The sequence below is a fragment of the Octodon degus genome, unplaced genomic scaffold (assembly GCF_000260255.1).
Source record: "Octodon degus isolate 3935 unplaced genomic scaffold, OctDeg1.0 scaffold00032, whole genome shotgun sequence".
NCBI lineage: Eukaryota > Metazoa > Chordata > Mammalia > Rodentia > Octodontidae > Octodon > Octodon degus.
The window spans coordinates 14,263,846-14,287,623 of NW_004524608.1; the positions used below are offsets into that span (position 1 = coordinate 14,263,846).

Below are 23,778 nucleotides of genomic sequence, written 5' to 3' on the forward strand. Positions count from 1 at the left end.
TCCCTACTTAAAAACCATCAATGATTCCATTACCTACAGGTCCACCAGCCCACCAGAACTTCATGCTCTGGAGGCCGCCTGGGCTCATTTCTCAGGATGCTTGCCTCCTGCATCCCATGCTGCCAACCCAGGCGAGGCCTAATCCCAAACATTCCCACCCACCACCCATGTTGTTCCTTTCAATACACCGGCCTTGCCTGCTTTAGTAAATTCTTAATCTTTCAAGAGGGGGATTAGGCATAACCTCCACTTGGAAAGAAAAGATGTTCCCACCCTCAGAGTAGAAGAAATGCGCCTGTGCTGGGCTCCTGCCTCTGCCTAAGTCTTTGGCAGTTAATCTGGTCCACTTTTCTGTCAGGTTTGCTGACTGGACTTCAAATTCCTCCAGAACAGAAACCACATCTTATTCATATTTCTAACTACCAGAGTTTCACAAAATTTTATACCTATTGCCCAAATAAGAAGAAAACTTCCAAATACCTACTATATGCCGAACTCTACTCTGGATATTCTGCACAAATATTTCTTATTGAGTATAATGATCCCCATTTCACAGATAAAGAAACTGAGGGCCTAACGCTGAGAAAATTCTCCAAGATCATTAAGAAAGAGCTGAAATTTGAAGCCAAGTCCATTTCATTCCAGAATCATTACTCTTTCCATACTTCCAGTCCCATGCATGATTTTGTTTTCTGGTGGTGGTGTGTTTTGATTTGATTTGAGGTACTGGGGATTCAACCCAATGCTTCATAGTGAGCAACAACCTTAGCCCACTTTTTTCGTTTCTTTCATTCTTAGTTCTCACAGTTACTAAGTTGCCTGGGTGATCTTCCTGTCTCAGCCTTCCACAGTGTCGGGACTCATGCATGTTTTGATTAATGTTAAAAGGTAAGTGAGAGGGCTGGGGAGATAGCTCAATGGAATAAGCACTTGCCTGGCAAGCACAAGAGCTTGCCAAGTAGGCATGTTGATATGATTTATTATTGTCCATAATAATTGTCAATAATCATCATGGACAACGTAAAGATGACGCAATCTCAAAAAAAATTAAAAGCAATCTAGAATACAGGACTAAGGGGGCTGGCGAGATAGCTCAGCAGACTAAAGCACCTGCTTAGGCAAGCTTAGGCATGTGCAGGGACCAAGGCTCAGTCCCTGGCATAACATGCCATGCCAGCCCCACCCAAGGGCACACTCTAGGCCAGCCACTGAGACAGGGCATGGTGGCACATGCCTGTAATTCCAGCACTGGGGAGGCTGAAAGCAGGAGGATCACCATGAGTAAAAGCTGTGTAGTAAGACTCTGTCACAACCGAATACATTTAAAAAAAGAAGAATATAGGACTAAGTTACAGAAAAACAAAAAGAATGTACCCTAAATAAAGTTTGCAAACACTGCCCACAAATCTGTATTCAGCACATCCAGGCTGAGTATCTTCCAGGAAACGTTCAAAATGAGGAGGACACCAGTCTCAGCCAGCTGTGGTAGGGTGGTACAAGCCCACAGTATAGCACTGAGAGTCGCAATCCCTTGTACGACAAAGAGAAAAATATGGGGCGGCACATGTCTCAAGCACTTGGCAGTGGCCCTGCTTAATTCTATTAGTTTGCTCTCCCCCTAGCAGTCTGAGAGGCAGATACAGTAAGATTCCAAGTTCAAGCCCAACTGGGGCAACTTACAGACTTAGCAAGATCTTGTCTGAAAATAAAAAATATTTAAAGGATTGGGAATGTAGCTCAGTGCTAAAGCCCTAGGTTCAATCTCTAATTTAAGGAAGGAAGGAAGGAGGAGGGAGGGGAGATTGGGCACTTTCCTGTGGAGCCTGCCATAGAGAAAGGGCTTCATTAGCTTCTGTTAAATGGTTGAACTAACCAACAACTTCCCCTGTCCCTTCCCCATCCAAAAGGGGCCTAAGAAAGAAAAACTGAGAGCTGAGAAGCCCTGCCTTCAAGATAGCTAATTATACGTAAATGATCTAATAAACATTGGACCAGGTTTAAAATTCAAATGGGGTGTTGTGGCCTGTAGTACCAAAATTTCAAGTTCAAGGCCAGCATGAGCTACCAAATGTGATATAAAAATACAGTGAATATTTATATTCTTAAGAAATTATTATAGTATAAGACAGTGCCTCTAATTTCCCTTGAAATGCTCCTCCTTGTAAATAACGCATCACAGTGCGACGGCCACTTTCTGAGGCCGTTCTGAAAGTCCTCTTTCATGTCCTTAGCTGAGCTGTTGTGGCTGCCTTGCTGTCCTGGGATGAGGCAAAACATTTACTTTTCAGATCATTTTGACTTTGGAGCAGGGCCAGAAGTCCCCTATCACCAGATCCAGGGATAAGATCCACAGAGGCACATGGGATGCTCTTACAAGCCTGCTTTTACTTTGGATGACACTCAGCAGCAGGATTCACCATAGTCTTATCAGACCTCATGAAGATACTCACAAAAGACTTCTGGAAATGCTTCAGTGTGGCGAGAATAACGGGATACGTGTCTTCAAAGTAAGAGGGACAATTCTGAGAGGATTAATGGCAATGTGTCTTTTGCCATAATGTTTTTAATTTAGATAGTCACTGTGTATTTATGTCACACCACATACATAAGTTCAAGATCACCCTGAGCTACACAGCAAGACCCTATCCAAAAAAAAAGAAAAAGAAAGAAAGAAAAGAACACCTCAAACTTTAGCGTTCAATACTTTTGGTATGGTTCAAGAAGATACCTCAGCAGCCTCAGCGCCTGCCTGGCAAGCACAAGGACTCAGGTACGATCCCCAGTACCACATGCCATGCTGGCCTTGGAAGCTCAGGCTTGGCATGCTGGCCACCAAAACCAGGCATGGTGATACACGCCTGTAATCCCAGTGCTGGGAGACTGAGACAGGAGGATCACTAAGATTCTGAGCTTTACATGAGACCCAGTACCAAATAAATAAAAAGATTAAAAGATTAAAAAGAAAAACAAAAACAAAAAACCTTTTCAGTAACCTTTTGGTGGAGGGAGAGTGCTAGAGACTGAATCCACTACCTTGCTAGGGAGGGAGCCCAGGACCTCACACATGCCAGGCAAGCTCACCTACTGGGCCACATGCCAAGCTGGGCATCCCTTGGCAAACCAAGAACCCCAGAATAATACTCCTTTTCCACAATCCAAATTCACTCCTCCAAATGCTTTTTCACAAGCAAAAAGAAAAAAAGTCAAGAATCTAACTTCACTAAACATTCCTTGCCAAAGGTCCACCTAAAAGAAAGAAGCCCAATTTTGAAAGCTTGCTGCTTTTGAATATTAATTCGCCTAACTAAAAAGCATCATGAACAAAATTCAATATAAATGCACATGTGTTCATAAAAACAAGTAATTTTCCTTTGGTGCCGCTTCTTACCAGAGAGCAACTTGGTACTGTCTGAAGAGCTACCAAAGCTCCCCAAAAGAAGACAGCCTTGCCATTCAGAACCAAACATTCTCAAAAGTAGGATCCTACTGCAACCCAGTCTCACTCAATGCACCTTGATTTGAATGTAAATTCTCATATCCTACCTAAGAGCACCCCTGGCACACTGGGCATGGCCTGGAGATCTATATTTTGGGTAAGTGTTCCAGCTACTTCCCCAGTGATATATTCCCATGCCTACCTACCAAAGTCTAAGCCAAAGGCTACCTAGCAGTAAAGCCATAGGTCAGAAGAGGTTCGATAGGAAGGCTGGGTACCACTTTAAAAGCCAAAGTTCTAGCCGTCTATTGGACATCTCTATCTAATGCCCCAGAGGGCTGAGGCCCACAGGTTCTCTTCTGAGAGATAGCTCAGGTATCCACCGGTCATCATCCACACCTTGCTGTCCTGCTAGGAAGCTTGATCTCCCATCAGCTACCAAGTATTCCTTTCCTATTCTGGAAGAAGTCTCCATTTCACTGCAAAAGCATCTCCTATCGCCCTTTGTATTTTCATTCTTCCTTATCAAATAAAACATCTATGGGAGGCCACTGATTTTGATTAAGCTCCTGCCCAAGGGGGCCTAAAATAGACTTATCCATATTAGGGTTCCATCTCACCAACATGAACACTATACTGTTTACTTGAAACATATGACCTGTCAAGAAATCAGAAAAGGATAGCCAAATTCCAAAATGGGACAGTTTCCTAAAAAACAAGACTCACAGTAACCAGTCAGAAGGAGTCCAGTTAACCTGAGTGGGCATGGAAAGAAGTTCCCACTATTTCAACCATACAGGGAGAGTAACCTGACATTAACTTGTCTGCCTCTTGAATTATGCTGTTTTCTTGCTCATGTTCAAGACCTTGCAAAAAATGATGGGCAGAGCTCCTGTTTCTCGCAGACTTCATGAGTTACTAATAAAATGAATTACTAGATCCTTAAAACACAACTAATAATACTTTGTCTTTTTCCATTGTTCTTTGTCCTTTGACATAGTTCTAAAAGTACAGTGGCACAGGGCATTCAACCTGGGTTCAAATCCTGGCTGTGCCAGGTTACTTTGAGCCCATTTCCTTCTGTACAAAATGAGGACAACAACACCCTCTGAAAGCTTTTTGTGAAGCTCCCATGAGCTAATGTTCCTTAAATGAATACTAAAAGGTATTCAACTGGCATGAGTTCTCTTCCTCCCACTGACTCAGGCCTCAAACATCATCTCTCACCTGCCCTACTTCAAAAGCCTCTAACAGAGTCCAGCAGCTGATCTGTCCCCCCGCCAGTCTCTTCTCCACACCACTGCTGGCAAAGCTTTGCTCCAACACATAGGTCTGATTACATCATCTCCCAGCTGAAAAGCCTTTGACAGCTATCACCTGCTTGCAAGATCAAGTCCACGCTTCTCGGCTGGCACGCAAGGCCTTTGCAATCTGGCTCTCTCCTCCCCACCACTGTACCCAAATGCCAGGCACCGTCTGTTCTAGCAACAAGCCCCAAACTGTTGTATTTTCAGGCCTCCCAGCCTCTGCTCACTGTGCTCCCTCCATCTAAAAGGCTCTCTCCCTCTTTCCCTCCTGGTCAAGTCCTACACATCCTTTCCCTCTTCCCAGCTCCCTAAAGCTCAACCCAGCCCTCTAGCTCCTCCTTTTTCCTCTCTAGTCTGCGCTTTTGTCTCCCTAACACCTTCCATTAATACTGTGAATGCATTGGTCTCCTCAGACTGTGATACAGGGCTGGGCCTCAAACTCCAAAGGACACAATGACAGCCCTCAAGAAGCATTCATTGGGAAAATTAATGCAAGGCCTGGACCACACTTTGACAAATGCAATGGTTTCTAATTTGTCAAATATTTAACACCCTCATGGTAATTTCTGACCTCTCAAAATCCAAGAAGATGTTATATTTCTTGATGGCTAAGATTGCTGTTAATAAAGGAAGCAAAAAAGGTAATAACTCTATGAATTTCACTGGATTAGATTGCAATCACTATCCTGCCAGAAATGACACCTCTCTTTTTCCATGATGGAAAGGGAAATCACGCTCTTCGGTTCTCCTGACTTGATTTCCAGTATGTGAGATCGGACAGTTGAAGAAAGTCTTCTTGTTTAAACAAAAGATTTTAGAAAGGAAGAAATCAATGAACTATTAATAATAGGAAAAAGTGTAAAAAGCACGACTGGGCTTGAGAGTTCTAGAGGAATCAAGCTCATGCTCAGAGAATGTTTACTACAGCAGCAGGAAGTGGTGTGACTCGATCTTGCAGACAGGCTTCCTTGTACAAGCCTGATCCACAGCTAAATGCCCTTGGACCTTGAGACAACAAAAAGAAGAGAACATTTCATTCACCCACAAATGCCCCAAACCCAAAGCCCATAAGTGTCCACGCAGGCTCTAAGTGTTCCTTGATATCTCTGGTTCAACACTTAAGCACATTTGTTATGGTTTAGATCTAGAATAACCATATACCCCAATAGCTCACACAACAGAAGTTGAGACCTGGTGAATTTGAGTCACTGGAGGTAAGACCAAGTGGGGTAGATCTCAAGGCTTCTCCCCTCTCTGCCTCCTGGCCCCCATGAGGTGGTCCCCTCCCTCTGTAACCCCCTTCTCCATGCTGTTTTGGCCTTCGACTTAACCAACCATGCATTGAATTCTCTAAAAACCATGAGCCAAAATAAATCTCTCCTCCTTTAAATTGTGGGTTCTGGGTACTGTGTCTCAACAATGAGACAACTAGTAATTCTGCCTTCACACAGCTTTTGGCGAGGAGATTGCTGGGGTTTGACCTAGTGCCCCGTATATGCCAGGAAAGTGCTCTACCACTAAGCTACATCCCTAGCCCTGCATGGGTTTGAAAAAGGTACAATGTCAACAAGGACCTACCTGGGCTGGGAGATAGTCTGGCAGTCTAAGTGCCTGCCTGGCAAGTGCAAGGAACTGGTTCAATCCCTGGTACCACATGCTGTGCCAGCCACCAAAACTGGGTGTGGTGGAACATGCCAGTAATCCCAGTGCTGGGGAGGCTGAGATAGGAGGATCACTAGGAGTCTAAGCAGTGAGATTCTGTACCAAATAAATAAATATTTGAAACAAAACAAAAAACAAGGAATCTCCTTCCTAATCTGGGACCTCTCTAAGGATGCCCACTCTCCTGATTGGTAACAATGTCATTCAAAGTATGACCAAAGCGTAGTACACAGACTTGCTCCATCTAAATAAAACAAAGTGTATTGTTCTATGATATTCGAAAACATTAAAGTCTGAGGAACTTACTTCAAACTCTCACGAAGTTAGTGAATTTTGTTTTTAGGTTTTGTTTTAGTTTGGTTTGGTTTTTCGTTACCGGGAATCAAACTCAGGACCTTGAGCTTTCCACACAGGCACTGTGCTGCTGAGCTGTATCCCCAGGCCAGTAAGTGGATTTTATAAAGTACTATTTTCATAAAAACCAGCCAGTCTGTTAGCAATATTCTTGTGCCAATAATGCAATGCCAACTTTGATCCTCTAGTTTCTCCCCTACTGAGTCACCATCGGAAATTGTCCTACCAGGACATTCAAAGCACTGTGCATGGCAGATCATTGTTTTAATATCAACAACCAACTGACACAAATTGCTTAACAGCAAGATTAGATTTGGTTTTCTGTAACAAGTAGCTTAAAATTAATAATTCTTAAAACAAATAGGAAAAAAAACTTCAAGTCAACAACTAATCTAGAAAGTCGATTTTTCTTTCTTTTTTTTTTATTTTTTTATTTTTTTGTTTTTTTGTTTTGAGACAGGGTCTCACTAAATTGCTATACTGATTTTAAAATACAATAGGAGAAAGAAAAGGAAGAAAAGGATGTGTTCTGGGTACCTGTGCGCTAAACACGATTTAAGTGCTTTATAAGAGTCCCACCTTTGTTCTTGACAAAAACTCCAGGAAATGGGAATTACTACTTTCATTTTACAGATGGAGAAATAGATCTAGTAAGCTGCCAATCCAAACTGAATGCCAAGGCTCAGCTTCAAAGATCATGCTTTGGGAAGTTGCAGGGGGGGAGTCACTATGCGGGTCTAGCTGGCCCCGAACTCACTTTGTAGCCCAAACTGGCCTAGAACTCACAATAAATCACCTGTCTCAGCATCCCGAGTGCTAGGATTATAGGCATGCACAACCACTGCCGGCCTAGATCATACTTTGAGGGCAGGTGGCATTGCTTATTGATAGAGGATTTGCCTACCATGTGCCAGGCCTCAGGCTCAATTCCCAGCAGTTTTTTGTTTTTGGTTTTTTTTTTAAAGGCTCATGCTCTTTTTACCACACACTACATATCTGTATTTGTATTTCAAATGAGGAGGAGAAACAAGGTATGGGCTTGGCAGTACAAACTTATAGTCTTATAGCCTTATAGTCTCAGCGCTTAGGATGCCAAGCAGGAGGATCATTAAACCCAGGAGTTCCAGATCAGCCTGGGAAACACAGTGAAGCCCAATCTCAAAAGAAGAAAAACAAGAGAAAAGGAAGTACGTACATACATGCGTGTGTGTGTGTGTGTGTGTGTGTGTGAATGTACATTTTTAGTGTACTGCTAAAATGTTGTTAAACAAAATATTGATTCTGTTCAAAGCAACTTATTACTCACAACAGGCAAGCTTTAATGTATAAAATAGTGTGCTTGCCAGCTAAGGGATTAAATATAAGAATGCACTGGGAATGGCTTATGATAGCTACCATTCATCACACAAAGCTATTTTATATATAATAAGCTATTCTTCATTAACTCACATTAAATTCCTTTAAGTTTAATTTTTCCCAGACATACAACAAGCACTTGGAAAGCTATCAAGGGAAAAAACTTACACAGCAAATTAAATTAGCAAAGTCAGCAATGACAGGAACATTTATTTACATGTCCAAGTTTCCAAGACAATGTATATATAAGATTACTACCCTGAGGTTGTCCTTAAATTTATGTACTTAGATTAGCATAAGCATTTATCAGAAAGGTACTCTGTTTAAAATTTATCTAGCAGAGGTAAAATTTAGGCACACTCTTAAATTATTGTGATAAAAGAAAGTCTTGATAGAATAGTATTTTACCATTATAACTCAGATTCCCAGTAATTCTGAATGAAATTCAGTCACCAAATATGTTTAATACTCAAGCTGTTTTCCCCAAGAGATGCCTGGCTTATAGTCTTAAGACTCAATATACTGAAAACTTATATCCATTTAAATAAGGCCAACTATGCAGAATACCTTTTAAGCACACCTGGAATAAATTCAACTTGCATTCCCTTGATAAACTAATAAAGTTAATTTCCAAACAAACTCTAAGCTATTATTTCTTTATGTTAGGGAGGAGGTTACTTCTTATGAACGGTCGAACCTAAATGCCTAGTCCCAAATCACAGAAGGGAAAAAAGGTCAGGATCAATTTTTGTCAAAAATATTGAATCTAAATCTAACCATGCCTTTAAACCTATCCTCTAGTACCCAGAAAACACAGGGGACACAGGAAGGGGGTAACACTTCAAAGCACAAATTCATAACATGGGACATCCTGCCAGTTCTTTCCAAAATATCAACAGGAGGAGAAAGGGAGGTGATAAAACAGTATTTCTGCACATGTAAAAAGACTAAAGAGACAAAAAACAACAGCCCACAATGCAACCTGTGAACCTCGATGAAATCTTGGTTCTAAAAAACGAAATGGTAACAAATGACATTTAGGGACTGTTAGATTAAAAAAAAATCTGTAATATTAAGAAATTATTGTAGCCAGGCATGGTGGCACAATCTATAATCCCAGCACTCTGGGTGGGGGTGCTGAGGCAGGACAGCAGCAAGTACCAACCCAACCTGGGCAAACTTATAGGCTTAGCAAGATTCTCTCACAAAATGAAAGAGGGGTGGGGATGTAGCTCATTGTAAAGGCCTTGATTTAATTTGGAGGGGTAGGGTGACTACTGTGAATTTCATGTGATAATGAGGTAATTTTTTTTTTTTTTAGTTCTTAGAAATGTCAGGCTACAAAATTTGTCAGGCAAAATTACATGTCTTGCATTTGCTTTAAAGTACTCCACAAATGGAACAACTCAACAACTGTTCTCTGACCAAAAGATACTTTATAAAAACTAATTTTCAACAGTACCATCTACTTGAGAAATATCAGCTATTCTATTTTCTTTCAAGGAGATTCTGGAATGAATACTGGATATCAGAGCAATTAAATCCCTACAGTTAAAAACAACAATACCTCATTTACTTCTGCTAGCCCAGAAATTTCCACTTACAGACTTCAAAAACTTTTTCCCTTACATGTATTAATTGTCTGAGAATCAGTTTCCCAAAGAACCTATTTTGAGAACTGCTGCTTAACCACATAAGTCACTGTGAGGTAAGGCACTTAAGTCACATTCAAGCGTGAAGACCTTCAGGGGCAGAGGAGATAGCTTAGAGATCTAAGCGCCTTGCCTGGCAAACACAAGGACCCAGGTTTGGTCCCCAGTACTAAATACATGCCGTGCTGGCCCTGAAACAGGGCATGGTGGCACATACCTATAATACTAGCACTGGAGAGGCTGAGACAGGAGGATCACCACGAGGCCAAGCTGCATGGGAAAACCCTGTATCAAATAAAAATTAATAAAAAAATTGAAGACCTTCAAATATCAATTTCAAAAATGCATCTATTTTCTATTTAAGAGCTATTCACTGTTTCTGTGCTCTTGTATCTATAAATAATTATGTTTACTCTTTAAATTAACATGTCTTAATTTCTACTGATCTCTTTCCATAATACAAAATCCAACTACAAACTTTCCCTCAAATGTGGTTAAATTTTCCTTATTCAAGTCCGTTTCTTTTAGATCTACAAAGGAACAGATTTCAAATGTACCCAAACTAGTATTCCATACCTACTCACACTTTGAAAACTACGTTGAGATATTTCAAAGGTGTTCTAATCCCAAACTCTCTCCAAAGGCTCCTCAAAAGAAGTCACTGTCTTCCGAGTGATGACTACATTAAAAACTCCTGAAATCAAGAATCTGGGAAGTCTTTCAGGTAGTCCTTACAGATTTCCCATAGTTTATCTCAAGTCACCAGATTCCCATCTTTATGTACCCGACATGGTCTTACTCTTATAAATTGATCCTTTGGGGCTGATTAATTGGATTACAGTAGATTCATCCAATCATAAATTATATTTACTCCACAGACAAAACTTTTATAACAGCTTTCAACTATTATCTGTACTTAATTTGAGAAAAAAATGTATTATTCTACTTAAAAGCCCCAACACTATAAAACCTTTGTAAATGCATCCAAAAGGGAAAAAAAATCAGTAACAAAGAAATATGAACTAGAAGTCACCACTGGAAAGCAGTGCTCAAATCTGCTGTCCCGCCTGCCTATGGGAAGTAATCCGTAACATTCAGAACACTCCATGCATCCTTTCATTTGACACTCAGAACTCTGTACAGACCATCTGTTTTCCAGTGGCAGGAAAAGGTTTCTAAGACAGTCCAGCTCGAGAGCCAACAACTGGCTGCCCTCAGGTATCCTTTCCATGGAGGGAAGGCCAGCGGAGATAACTCGGTTCACCTGAGCAGCACCCAGCCCACAGCTCCCATCAGGGATTCTCAGGCCTGTTACCGCCAGGAACGCCCACCATGACTTTGTTGGGAGGAATTTGCAGACAGCTAACTATCCGCAGGCATTGAGAGGGTCACACAGCTCACCCTCTGGGGCTTTCTTGTTACTCAACAAAAAGGATCTTCTCCTTTGAACTCCTTGCACACACCACCTGGGATTGTCCAGTGACAATCTCACCACCAGGCCGAGGAGCTTCCCACTGTTACCGCTGTCAGTGTTCCCATAGGAGAGAACATGGAGCTGTCAGCACAGTGTGAGCACAGGCAAAACAGCTCTGGCCGATCAAACCAGCAATGCTGTAGTAGCACTTCACATGTGCTAGAGGACCTCTTATCAAAACAACAAGAGATAACAAGTACTGGCCAGGGCACGAAGAAGGTGCAACTCTTATACCTTGCAAGTGGGGATACAAAATAATACAGCAGTTATGGAAACAGTATGGAAGTTCTTCAAAAAATTAAAAATAGAACCACCACCTGATCCAGCAATTCCACTTCTAGATATTTATCTAAAGGAAATAAAATCAGAAGCACAGGGTCCACGGGCCAGAGAGATGGCTCAGTAGAATAAGTGCTTGCCTGGAAAGCACAAGGGCCTAAATTCAATCCCTGGTTCCAAGAAGAAGAACGAAGAAAGAAGAAAGAAGCAGCAAGCAGCAAGCAGCAAGCAGCAGCAGCAGCAGCACAGGCTCCTGAGTTCAATCCCCAGTACCACAAAAAAAAAAGAAAGAAAGAAAATCAGTACTTTTAAGAGTTAACTGTATTTATTATAGCACTATTTTTATTAGTCAAAATGTGAAATCAACCTAAAAGTCCTTGGTCAGATCAATGGATTTTAAAAAACTGAATACATACATACACAGTGGAATTTTTAGCCATAAAAAGTAGGAAATGGGGCTGGCCAAAGAGCTCAGCAGATTAAAGCACCTGCGCAGGGGCCAGGGATTCAATCCCCAGGCTTGCTGTTCACCCCTGGGGCTTGCTGAGACTTCTATTGAGACTGGGCGTGGTAACACATGCCTGTAATCCCAGCTCTTGGGAAGCTGTAAACAAGCAGATCACTATGAGTCCGATCTAGTAGTGAGACCCTGAACACCCTGTAGATCCTTCCCTAAAAAAAAAAAAAAAAAAAAAAGCAGGAAATCCTGTCATTTTTGACGCTGTAAATGAACTAGAAGATATTGTGCTAAATAAGTGAAATAAATCAGTCACAGAAAGTCAATACTACCATGATCTCACTTGTATATAAAATCATTTTTTTGAAAATCAAATTCAAGGGCCATCAAGATAGCTCAGCGAACTAAGTGCCTGCTTAGGGCAAGCTCAGGGACCGGGGTTTGAGTCTAGGCACCACAATGCCACGCTGGTCCTGCCCCTGGGCATATGGAACCAGCCACCAAGACTAGGCATGGTGGCACACGCCTGTAATCCCAGCTATGGGGAGGCTGAAAACAGGAGGACCACTACAAGTCTGAGCTGCATTAGACCCTGTACCAAATACATAAATTAAATAAATAAAAACAAAAATCAAATTCAAGAAGCAGAGTGGAATGGTGGTTGCCAAGGAATGGGAAATGGAAAATGTTGGAAGACATCAGTCAAAATGCAGAAAATTGCTGTGATATGATGAACAAGTTCTGGGAATGTAAGATATAGCATGGGTAGTGATGATGTTACTTAATTCGATATATACATAATGTAGATATATATCAAATGATAATAGTATACACCTGATATATTCAACCTTTCTTTTTTAACTGAGGATCTAAAATCTTTTCAAAGGTCACCTTTGAAATAACAACCATTTAGGTCTGAACTCTGGATCCATTTGCCTGGCCTCATAAGCTCCTTGGCCTTAGGAGCTCCTTGACTTCAGACTCCTGACGTGAGCTCTCTGCTCTCCTAAGGCTGCTGAGGGCTACAGGCTAGAGAACACCACAGTAACTGGCAGAGTGAGATTTAGCAAGTGTTGCTTTCCCAAAGGGGAAAACAAGTGATAGAAACTTGCTTTGCGGATAGGCTGCAAGCTTCTCAAAGGTAAGGAACCTGTTTTGCTAAAGTCATTTTTAAAATAATTATAAAATCATCATCATCATCATCACCATCATCATGGACAAAAAGAACTGGGCACACTAGTATGCACCTGCAACTCCAGCATAATGTATACATATATCAAATCATAACATTATACACATAAATATATTCGACCTTTCTTTTTCAATAGTTGAAAATGGGAGGTAAAAGTCGAAGGATCACAAATTCAACCCCAACCAGAGCAACTAACAACTTAAAAACTCTGTCTCAAAACAAAAAGAAAAGAGTATGCCTAGAGACAGACAGACAGACAGACAGACAGACAGACAGACAGAGGCAGAAGCAGAGAGACACAGGAAGAGGAAAAGACAGGCAGAGACAGGGGCAGGGACAGGGACAGAGAGGGAGACAAAGACAAAGACAGGGGGACTGTAGAAGCGTGATAATAAATGTATAAGCAATGTGCTAAGAGGATTAAAAGGAAAGAAACACTGAAATGTGAGAGGGAAAAAAAACAGGAATGTTCAGGAGAAAGCAGTATTTATTAGACTTAAAGGATGATGAAAATTTCAATGGGAGAGGGGAAGAGATACCTCATCAGCAACAAACTGAAAGTTAGGTACTTTTGCCAGCTAACGATAAAAGGGGCTAGCTACTGCTCAAACCTGTCCGTGGATCAGTTATGATGCTTTCAGCTGCAAGTGAACAAAACAGTGACTGTAAGTGACTTAGGCTCCAAACTCTAGATCATGCAGCGCAGCCCTCTAGGTAAAAAAAATTAAAACATGTACTCCACACATTCTGTAAACTGAATATAATTTGTGTGCAATTAAAAGATCACAGGGGCTGGGAGATAGCTCAGAGGCATATGCACATACCTGGCAAGCACAAGAACCGGAGTTCAAACCCTGGCCCCAGATCAGGCAAGTCAGCCATCTTGTTCCTGAACTGGGTGTGGTGTTGCATGCCTATAATCCCAGAACTCAGCAGATGGAGGAAAGTTGAAACAGGAGAAACACTGCAAGTTCAGGACCAGCCTGGAGACTATCAAAGTGAGCACAAGGCCAGCCTGAACTGCATAGTAAGACAGTACCTCAAAAAATAATAAAATAAAAGATCAGTTATCAAACATCCTTTAAACTTTTTGCAGGATGAAATTTAAAGTATTTCTCTTCTCCCTTCTCTCCTCCTCTCTCTCTCTCTCTCTCTCTCTCTCTCTCTCTCTCTCTCTCCCCATCTCTCTGTCTCTCTGTCTCTCTGTCTCGCTCCCTCTCTCTTGCTATTTCCTCCACTCCCATCTTTCCCTCTCTCTCTAGTGGAGCTAGGGATTGAACCCAGACCTTTACACTAAGCTAAGTTCCCTACCTTTCTTTTCTAAATGTAATTATTTTGAGATGGGGTCGCAAAGTCACTAACTTACCTAGGCTGTGCTCAAATTTGTCATCTTCCTGCCTCAGTCTCCCAGGGTGCTGGGATTATAAGCATGCACCACCATCCCGGGTTCATTCATTTTTATTTATAATACAAATTCACCTGTAATTGTGATGTCAACTTCCTGTCAAATTTCTTTCAAACCTCATTTCCTAATCTCACAATTAGACATTTCCTGCTCTAGTATATACACACCAGTAGTATACTATTAACCTTACTTTACACTTTCTCTGCAAGAATCATTTTAAACCACTTATCAATTTTGGGAAGGGGCTGGGGACACAGCTCAGTGGCATACCTCCTGCCTAGCAAGCACAAGGTCCTGAGTTCAATTCCTGATTCTGCCAAAAATAAATAAATAAATAGACAGATTTCACCCAAAGCAAAAATAAAAATGACAGTAATACTATCAGCTGTGTGAGCATGTAAAATGGCCACTCTTTCAGGTGACTCGATATAATCTCTAAGTGATAAGAGGCCATCAGATAACCAACCAGGGTCAGCCTATATATAGACAATTTTTTTGAACCCAGACCTTTACACTAAACTAAGTTCCCTACCCTTCTTTTCTAAATGTAATTATTTTGAGATGGGGTCGCAAAGTCACTTTTTGCTATTTTCTTTCTTATCATGCTAGGTTAGCATACTCTACTTTGGAGATTACCATCTTAAACAATAATGAAAAAAATCTTTTCACAGTGGTTCTAGGGCTAGATAAGTTAGCTAAGAAAAGTCTAAATAACTTCAATCTTTGGACTCTGCATGACTTGTTCTCCTGTGCTGACTACCTTGTGTTCCAAGTACAACAGGACCCAACAGGTGTCACATACCTATTTATTAACCAGTCACTTGCAAGAGTTACAGTATTACAAAAATTGTCTTGGCTTAATCAAGACTTACTACATGGTGCTGGGGACATACCTACTTATCTTAAGTTTACTGGAAACAGAAAACTAATCAAAAGCAGAATCACGGTAACAAGTAATATAAATTACTATACAATGGATCCCTGATGAACCATGTTACCATCAGAGCCAAGAGTGAATCCAGGCCCAGGCAGATGAACCAATTAGCTAAGACCAGGCCCATTTTCTGAATCCTAAGTAAATAAACTGTTGTTGGATAAAGCCACAAGAAACAAGCAAAGCCAGACACAGAACACTGTGGTCCTCTCCAAATGGGCAACCAACAAACCAGATGTATACAGGACAACAAGGGAAAAAAGGACTGTACTGTTTCATTTCTTTTTAAATTCACACAAGGGCCAGGGAGATGGCTGAGTGGAATAAGCGCTTCCCTGGCAAGTGCAAGGGCGTGAGTTCAATCCCCGGTTCCACCAAAAAAAATAAATAAATAAAATTTAAATAAATAAATAAATTCACACATCTAGCTCTATGTTAGAAAACAATCAATAAATGTTAATAATTGATGTTACTAATCTCCAGTAATTTAGAGCAAAGGATGGCAGCAAGAAGAACAGTATAGTATGCTACATGGGACTAATGATCAAAAGTTTTTAGCAGTACTATAATCTAATACCCCCTTACACAAAAACCTGTGTACTCAGCAACTGGAAGCCCTGCAGAATGTGGACAAGTCTACTACTTTTGAGACCATGGGGTATACATACAAGAACATTTAATACGTTCATATCTGTTAGGATGGTGGCATGTTGTTAGGACCAGCAAATACATTCTGCACTGGCCAGTTCTTTTTATTTACCCATTTCCTCCCTCTTCCATCAACAATAATCTCCTACCTTGTGGGCTACTTACTCACCCAGCAGTTGCATCTAATGGTCTAAAGAGGACTGCCAACTGTAACTCTGGCTGGCACTAGACCAATATGGGTTCCCTCCAGGGTTTGCTCAAATTAGAAGTAAAAGCAACGAGGCAGTTTCTTGATGATACACAGTTTTAGAGCTACCAACAACTGGGTACCCCCACTGCTAAACACTGCTGGACCATGGTGATTTAATGCTGTGCAAATCACATCTGAGCCAAAGGGCTCTTATGGAACAAGAGAGATTTGTTTCCAAATATACCTAGAAGTCAAAATGGATTGTTAACTAAGTTGTGATAACATATGCACTCAATTTATTAAACATCTAGTAAAACAGTGCCAAAGAAGAACATGCACAGGAAGCACATGTATGGTGGGACAGAGAAAAAGCATATCACACAAGTACCTTACAGACTCTATACTGCACAAGTACATTGTATGCACCCTCACATGTATGCTCTTTATCATAGTTCTTCAAATCTTCATGTGGTGTAGGGTCCCATTTGCCTGAACATGACCTTTGTATGAAAAGGTCAAGCCAAGTAATTCTTACAGACCACTCCAGATCCCAGGTAAATAAGCCGCTGTGTGGTAAGTGCTGAACCCTAAGTGTGCTGGGAAGGGCAGGGAAGGGCTGTGTCACTGACTCTATTCTAGATGGCTGAACATGCAGGAATCACATCTATCTACAACTGTGGCTGGAAGATTTGTTTGTTTGTTTGTTTGTTTGTTTTGTTTTTTGTTTTTTTGGTGGAACCAGGCATTGAACTCAGGCCCTTGTGCTTGCCAGGGAAGCACTTATTCTACTGAGCCATCTCCCTGGCCCCCAAGATTCGTTACTAATAAATCCCTTATTTTAATGACAAAATCTGTGCTAAAATCCAGGGACTATGTCACAGCCCTCTAACACCACTCTTATCTGTGACATTTCTACCTATGGGACTCTTTCCAAAACATTATCCTTAATTACATATACACAAGAACTCCTAAAGATAACACCTATCCTATAAGTACAATCCCATCAGCAACATGGCCAAGCCAAACCAGAAAAAATCCCTTTTAGTCTCCACAAGAGATGTCTCCTGAAAGTCTTACCATTTAAAATCCATGTCCTGAGTTCAATTCCCAGTACAAAAAAAAAAAAAAAAAAAAATCCATTACCTTGGTAAAAATTCGACTCTTCCTCTTTGCTAATTTTTTCCCCTGATAACTGGCAATAATCTCCCTGCCTCACTAGCAAATACTGCTTCATGATATTCCCTTCTGCTCTCACTTCCAAGGAAATAGCAGTAATTTCAGATTTAAAACACATCCTTCATAGTCTGTCACAGTCTGACACATCCTCTTTTTGAGGTTTAAACCCCACTGCTTAATATTTTGAAAAGGCATTCCTCTGAGAATCAAGTTTAAAAGCTAATCAGACAAGTTGCTTAGACAAAAAAGAACCTGTAGCTTAGCATATCATTTCATTTTTTAACCCATTAAGGAAAATCTAGACAATTGGGGATGTTGCTCAGTAGTGGAGCAAATGCTTAACATCTGTGAGGCTCTGTATTTGATCCTCCAGCACAACCAAAAATAAGAAGGTGGGGCCGGGGGATGGCTCAGTGGAATAAGCACTTCCCTGTCAAGTGCAAGGACCTGAGTTCAATTCCTGGTTCCAAAAAAAGAAGGAAAAATACAAGAAGAGGGGAGGAAAGGAAAAAAAAAAAAAAATCAGACCAGCTTCCAGATTCAGTGCTTTCCTACACTTGGTGGGGGCTGCCAAATAAGCCAGCAGGGCAGAGTACAAACATTCAGAGACAATGGAAACAAAGGATAACACTCAGCATGGAAAATGCTGTAAAATCCAACTTACCAGTCATCAGCAGATAGAGCCCAAGAGGGGCCAGAGAGATAACTCAGCAGCTTAAGCACCTGCCTAGCAAGCACAAGGTCCAGAGTTTGATCCCTGGTACCGCAAAAAAAAAAAAAAAAAGAAAGAAAAAAAGAAAGAAGAGCCCAAGAATGATGACACCAAAAAAGTGATATTCACATCCAGGCTTTGTGATTAGACTGAGATACCAAGATGATGGTATGTTCATTTCTTATATTTAAAAAGAGATATGTAGATTTGAGAGGTAATTTCCTTAAGAATGCTGTCTGGGTTTCACAGCTGGATTATAAATCACACTGGTCACTAAAACCTACTTAATAAAAAAAGAAGTTGAAAATAAATAAATGATCATTGAAGGTATGTGACTTTGTGAAACTCTCCTAGGGAGAAAGTTTCGTTACCGTTATTAGTGAACTGTTTTTCATCCACACCATCAAAGCACAGATGTTAACCTTAGGTGAAACCAAAATAACTCATAAATGAAATACTGTGAGAAACTGTCATATATTAACATTAGTCTGTCAGATTTTAGCCAATTCACAGGTTACTTCCATAAATAAAAAGAGGTATGGGAAAGGGAGGAGGCAGTCAGAAGACCCAGATACAAGTTCTGTCCCACAAATGACATTGAGGCAAACAGATCTAACTTCCTAGGCCCTGGTTTACTCGACAGAGTGTTCATTGACAATAAATAACAAGGTCGTTTACAAACCCTACATTTTCAAACTCTGGGAGAGTCATAGAACTTTAGGATGACAAGGTACTTGCATGTCAAGTATGACAAAGGGGAAAACATCAAGACCCAGAAAGGCATAAGATTCCTGTAGAGCAAACACTTTTCTGAGGTGGAGATGCATGCAATGACATATGCATTTCCAAGACAGCACAGAAAAACAAACATCACATGTTCTCCCTAATATGTGGAATCTAAAAATGATGAGATAAATATAGCAGGGAGACTATTATTAGATAAGAGGAAGGAAATAAGGGAGAAAGGACTGCAAGGAAAGGTAACAGGGGGGCTGGATAGGATCAAAACATATGCATTAAAACCCAATATTTTGAAAAAATTAATAGACATTAATAAGAGAAAAATTTAAGATATTTGAGAACAAAGCTATTCTACACACTAACAGAAATACATACGTATATTTGCCCTGCTTTATTTTCCTTCTTAAATTTAATTCTAGAAATATATGAATTAAACCAAACTTCCAAACATTCCATCACAAAAAAATAAAAAGAAATTCATCTATCTAGTTATGGGGTTCTCAACCCTACTTCCAATCTAACAGCAACAAAATCCTTACAATTGAGTTAGAAATGTCTAGTGGAAACATCAACATAAAATTAACCTCCAGCTATGCCGGCAGTACTCATTGTAATATGGATTAAAGCTCTACTAGCCCAGGGATACTGTTTTTAATGTTCTCTGAGAGATAAAGAATTAATCAGCAACACAGAAGAGAGGTTGCCTAAAAACGGACAATTTAATCAAGACAATTCCATTGTCTCTATAAATGTGCCCTCAATCACCTAGTATCAAAAACCCACTATGGCAGCAAATAAATTGTGTGTGGTTGAAGAGACAGAATGTTCTTTTGGCTGTTATGGGAAGCAGAAAAGGGCTGACTACAAATCAGTTATGTTTTAGCTCTACCATGAACATGAATTATGATAATTTAGACGTTTTGGTGGTTAAACCAAGAAAGCAGGAAGTCCAATGCTTCCAAGTTCCAACAAAAGTTATAGCACAAGAACTGCAAGACAGGGTCATGGAAAGTGACCTCAAATTTATTTCTGGCCTTTCCTGCCTCCATTAAAAAATGATGACACTATTTCCCATCCTTTTTTTTTTTTTTTTTTTTTTTTTTTTTGGCGGGAACCAGGGATTGAACTCAGGCCCTCGTGCTTACCAGGGAAGTGCTTATTCTACTGAATCATCTCCCGGCCACTCCCATCCCTTAATATTACAACAGTTGAAAAGCTGAGCTGTTTGTTTGGCAGGCAACAGAACAACTTAGGAAGCAGTCCTGAAGATGTCAGACATCCTCCTTTATTCCTGCATACTTTTCATTTTAAAACCACAAGGATATACTTATGATGCATTTTGATTGACACCCACCAAACGTTCTGGCTTGTAGAAACTTTGGAGAATCTGGCACACTGGAGGGAAAGTCCCCTGTGAAATCTTTAAGTAGCTTAGATGAGGAAAACATTCGAAGTACCATAATGAACACCTCACAGCCGCTCATAAATTCCTTCATTCCCAGCAATCAAGAAGCAGCTGTTAAAATCCAGGAATCTTCCTAGCAGCAGATCTGAAATACCTCTAGACTGGCCACAGAAGCTTCCCAACTGCTCTCTTCTCCTTCCCCTCCCCCGTCCCAGGACTGCCAGCCTGGCAGGAATAAAGATGACCCAGGAAGGAAAACGAGAAAGGGTAGCGGATCTGATGAAGCAGAGAGGCCGACTCCGGCTCACTCCAACTACAGAAACACCAGCCCTCTGTGCCAACTAACCAGGTTTCTCCTTCCCTCTCCCACTCCTCCCCCTCCAAACACATTTAACTTCTTCAGTCTGGTGCGTCTGGCATTTCCAGTTAGTGACCTCGGTCGTCCTGAGCCCTTTCCTCAAAGGCTCAGAATGAGGAGCCAATTTGAGTCCATGTCACGTTTAAGATTCAGCTTTCCTTTACCGCGTACCTCACTGGGACGGCGCCACCCCTAGGGTCAAGTTCAAGATGAAGGTGCCCTCCTCACTTCCCAGAGCTGACTCTGCAGGGCACAGCACTCCTGAGACAAGTCCCACCTCTGGCAGCACAGGGATCTAGAAGGCTGGGACAACAGGGGCTGTCGCCGGGCGGCGACCTCCACCCCTAGGCGGCGGCGCCCGCGCTCTACCTGGTCCCCACTGCGTTTCCGGCTGGAGCCGTGCACAATAAGCCAAGTAAGTTTTAAGAATCTCAGTCCACAGAGCTTCCCATCGGCAAACACCCTCACAATGCCTAGGACTTCCTTCCCGGCCAGCCGTTCCGGAAAGCCGCTGCGCCAAAGCGGGGAGTCCCCCACACCCCTGCGCTGCGCTCCGCGCCCGAACTCCTCCAGGAAGGACCTGCGTCCTGATGCCTTCCCCCAAAGTGACCGCTCTGCATCCAACGACAAGGGTCTCACAGTCTCGCCACAGCGTCTTTCTCAGTCACACCCATTTAAAATCCCTCCAAACCTAATTCTAACTGACCCCACCCCCACGAAAGAAAACAGCAGGGATACGCGAATCGCAGCGTTCTAGGACGCGAAGAACAGACTTTGAGCCCAGAGGGGGGCAATCGGACTCCCCTGGTTTAAGTTCGCTAAGTTCGGGACGCGCGCACCCAGACACTCCGGACCCCGAGGTGCCAGGCGCGCCGCGCCCCCTCCCACGCCCGGGCACCGGGCGCAGCCCTGGGCCCCGCCGAGCCGGGGGTTCAAAGCAGGAGGGAAAGAGACCGGCAGGCCGGCCGCGGGGCGGAGGTCCCGAAACCCGCGCGCGCCCGCGTGTTCCCGGCTCCCCCCTCCCCAGCTCCACCGCGGCCAGCGCGCAGGAAACCGCGCAGGGAAGGCGCGGACTCCCCAGAGGCTGCGAGACGAAGGCCCGGGGCGCCCAACATGTCTGTGCCTATCCCTGGAAAGCTCTCGGGTGTGCCGGGCGGAGGAGGGGGCGCCCCAGGAACTTTCCCACACTCCTTCCACAGCCCACCTCACCTCTCCTCCTCCCCCGGACCCTCTGCACTCAGTGCCCCGGCAGCCGGCCCTTCCCGGCACGCACGGAGGCCCGCGGCAGCGCCCGGGCAGCGGGACTCACCTGCCGGGAAAGTTTCCAGCTCTCCGGGCGGCTCCCCACCCCCAGGGCCGGGCCTCGGGGCGCGGCCGGCTCGTCGGCGCTGCGCGGCTGCGTCCCCTCCGGCTTCCCAGCTCGGCGCCCGCAGCTGCCACAGGAGGGCTGCGCTCCGGCCCGTCCCCCGCCTCGCTCGGCCCACTCCGGGGCCTCATTGGCAGCGCGAGTCCCCGCCCTCGCGCGTGTTCCCGAAGGCACCTTCCTCTCGCGCGCCCGCCCGCCGGGCCGCGCCTCCCGCGCCCCTCCCCGCCCGGCGGCTGAGCCGGGGACCCGCGGGGCTGGCGCGGCGCTCCGGGCTCCTCCTCCCGCGGCCCGGCGGGCGCGGCTTGAGCTTCCCCGGAGGGGCCGGTGCCTGGGGCCGCGTCTGGCCCCTAGGGACTACGAGCTGGGTGAGCGCCCGTTTTGCAGCCTCTTTAAACTCAATACAGTGACCCATTGCTTTTTGAAACCGGCCGAGGACATATGGGAGCAATTACCTTCCAGAAGTTGCTGTGGATGCTTTTGGGGTGGCTCGGGTGGCTTTCTTCGATTTTCTCTCCCTCACTTAACTGTGTACACACAGAGACACAAACACAATTTCTGGGACCAAAAAATGAGCTAAGGGAGATGGAAAGTGTAAGAAGGCATCATACCCGCTGCGCCTTTCTCTTCTCCGAAGGTGGCCGGCGTCTCAGGGGCCCGGTCTGAAGCCTCCTGCGACCTCTCGGTTGGCGGTGCACTCTGGGCCACGTCCACGGAGGCCGGCGTCGCGCTCCTGTCGGCGGATGGAGGGGGGCCAGTAGGGGGACAGCGGACAAAGATGCTATTATTATGTTGGTCAGTGGCAGTAAATTAAACTGCGAGTTTCCAAAATGTTTTGTTATTCCACAGTAGAGGAATATCTAGCGTATGGTTTAGGGATTCAGGAGTCCTGGGTTCTCCAGATCCTTCCGGGAGCCCAGGCTCCCGGTTTGGGGGAGAAGGGGTATCGCCAGATCCATGCCCTACTCCCTTTGGGAAGGGTGGACTGGAAACGCTGTGGCCTCGCGTGCTCCGCAGGAACCGTGCACGGGTCGCCCCACCAGTGTGCCTGGAGCACAGAATACAGAAGTTACTATAAATGGATTTATTGGCAGCCCTTAACCTTGCTGTGGCAAGCCAGCCTTTAAAGACAACTGTGTTTTAACCAGTTTGCCCGTAAAAACTTCAACCTCACGCAGAGCTTCCCAATATAAAGGTACCAGCAGGCATGGTGTCCACATTGACAGTTCTTGTGAAAAAGATGGGAAACTACGTGCCACACAGTCGCTCTATAATAAATAAAAGATTACTGAAATATGCTGCATTTTTCACCCCTCGTTTCAAAAGCCTGCTCATTGCTATGCTGATATTTGAGCAGTAAACATATCAGCAGCCTGAGGTCTTCCTGAAACAAAGCAGACTATAAATATTTAAAGTAAAATACAAACTTGGTAAGCCAAGAAAGCTATTGATTTCCTTCTCCACTCCGAAACATCTCACAGCTAAAAAATATGGTTATGTTTTATTTAATTAACTTCTCTTGAATCAAGTATGTTAAAGTTACCAGTCTTTCCACATGAGACGACAAAGTCAGACAGCAACTATAATGAAAAAAGAATGACCCAAACAAAAGACAAAGACTTCAACGTGGTCTACTCTGAAATACTTAGATATAAGAGAAACAGTCCTAAAAAAAAA

General features: G+C 43.1%; 1 protein-coding gene across 7 annotated transcripts in view; it reads right to left on the reverse strand.

The window, feature by feature from the left end:
* Tanc1 (tetratricopeptide repeat, ankyrin repeat and coiled-coil containing 1) overlaps positions 1 to 22,180 on the reverse strand; it is a 242,747-nt gene extending 220,567 nt beyond the window's left edge. For all 7 annotated transcript variants that reach the window (XM_023713607.1, XM_023713612.1, XM_023713614.1 and 4 more), the window contains exon 1: positions 22,048 to 22,180. The gene's annotated coding sequence lies outside the window, so the exon portion shown is untranslated. The remainder of the gene's footprint in view (positions 1 to 22,047) is intronic.
* Positions 22,181 to 23,778: the final 1,598 nt, after the last annotated feature.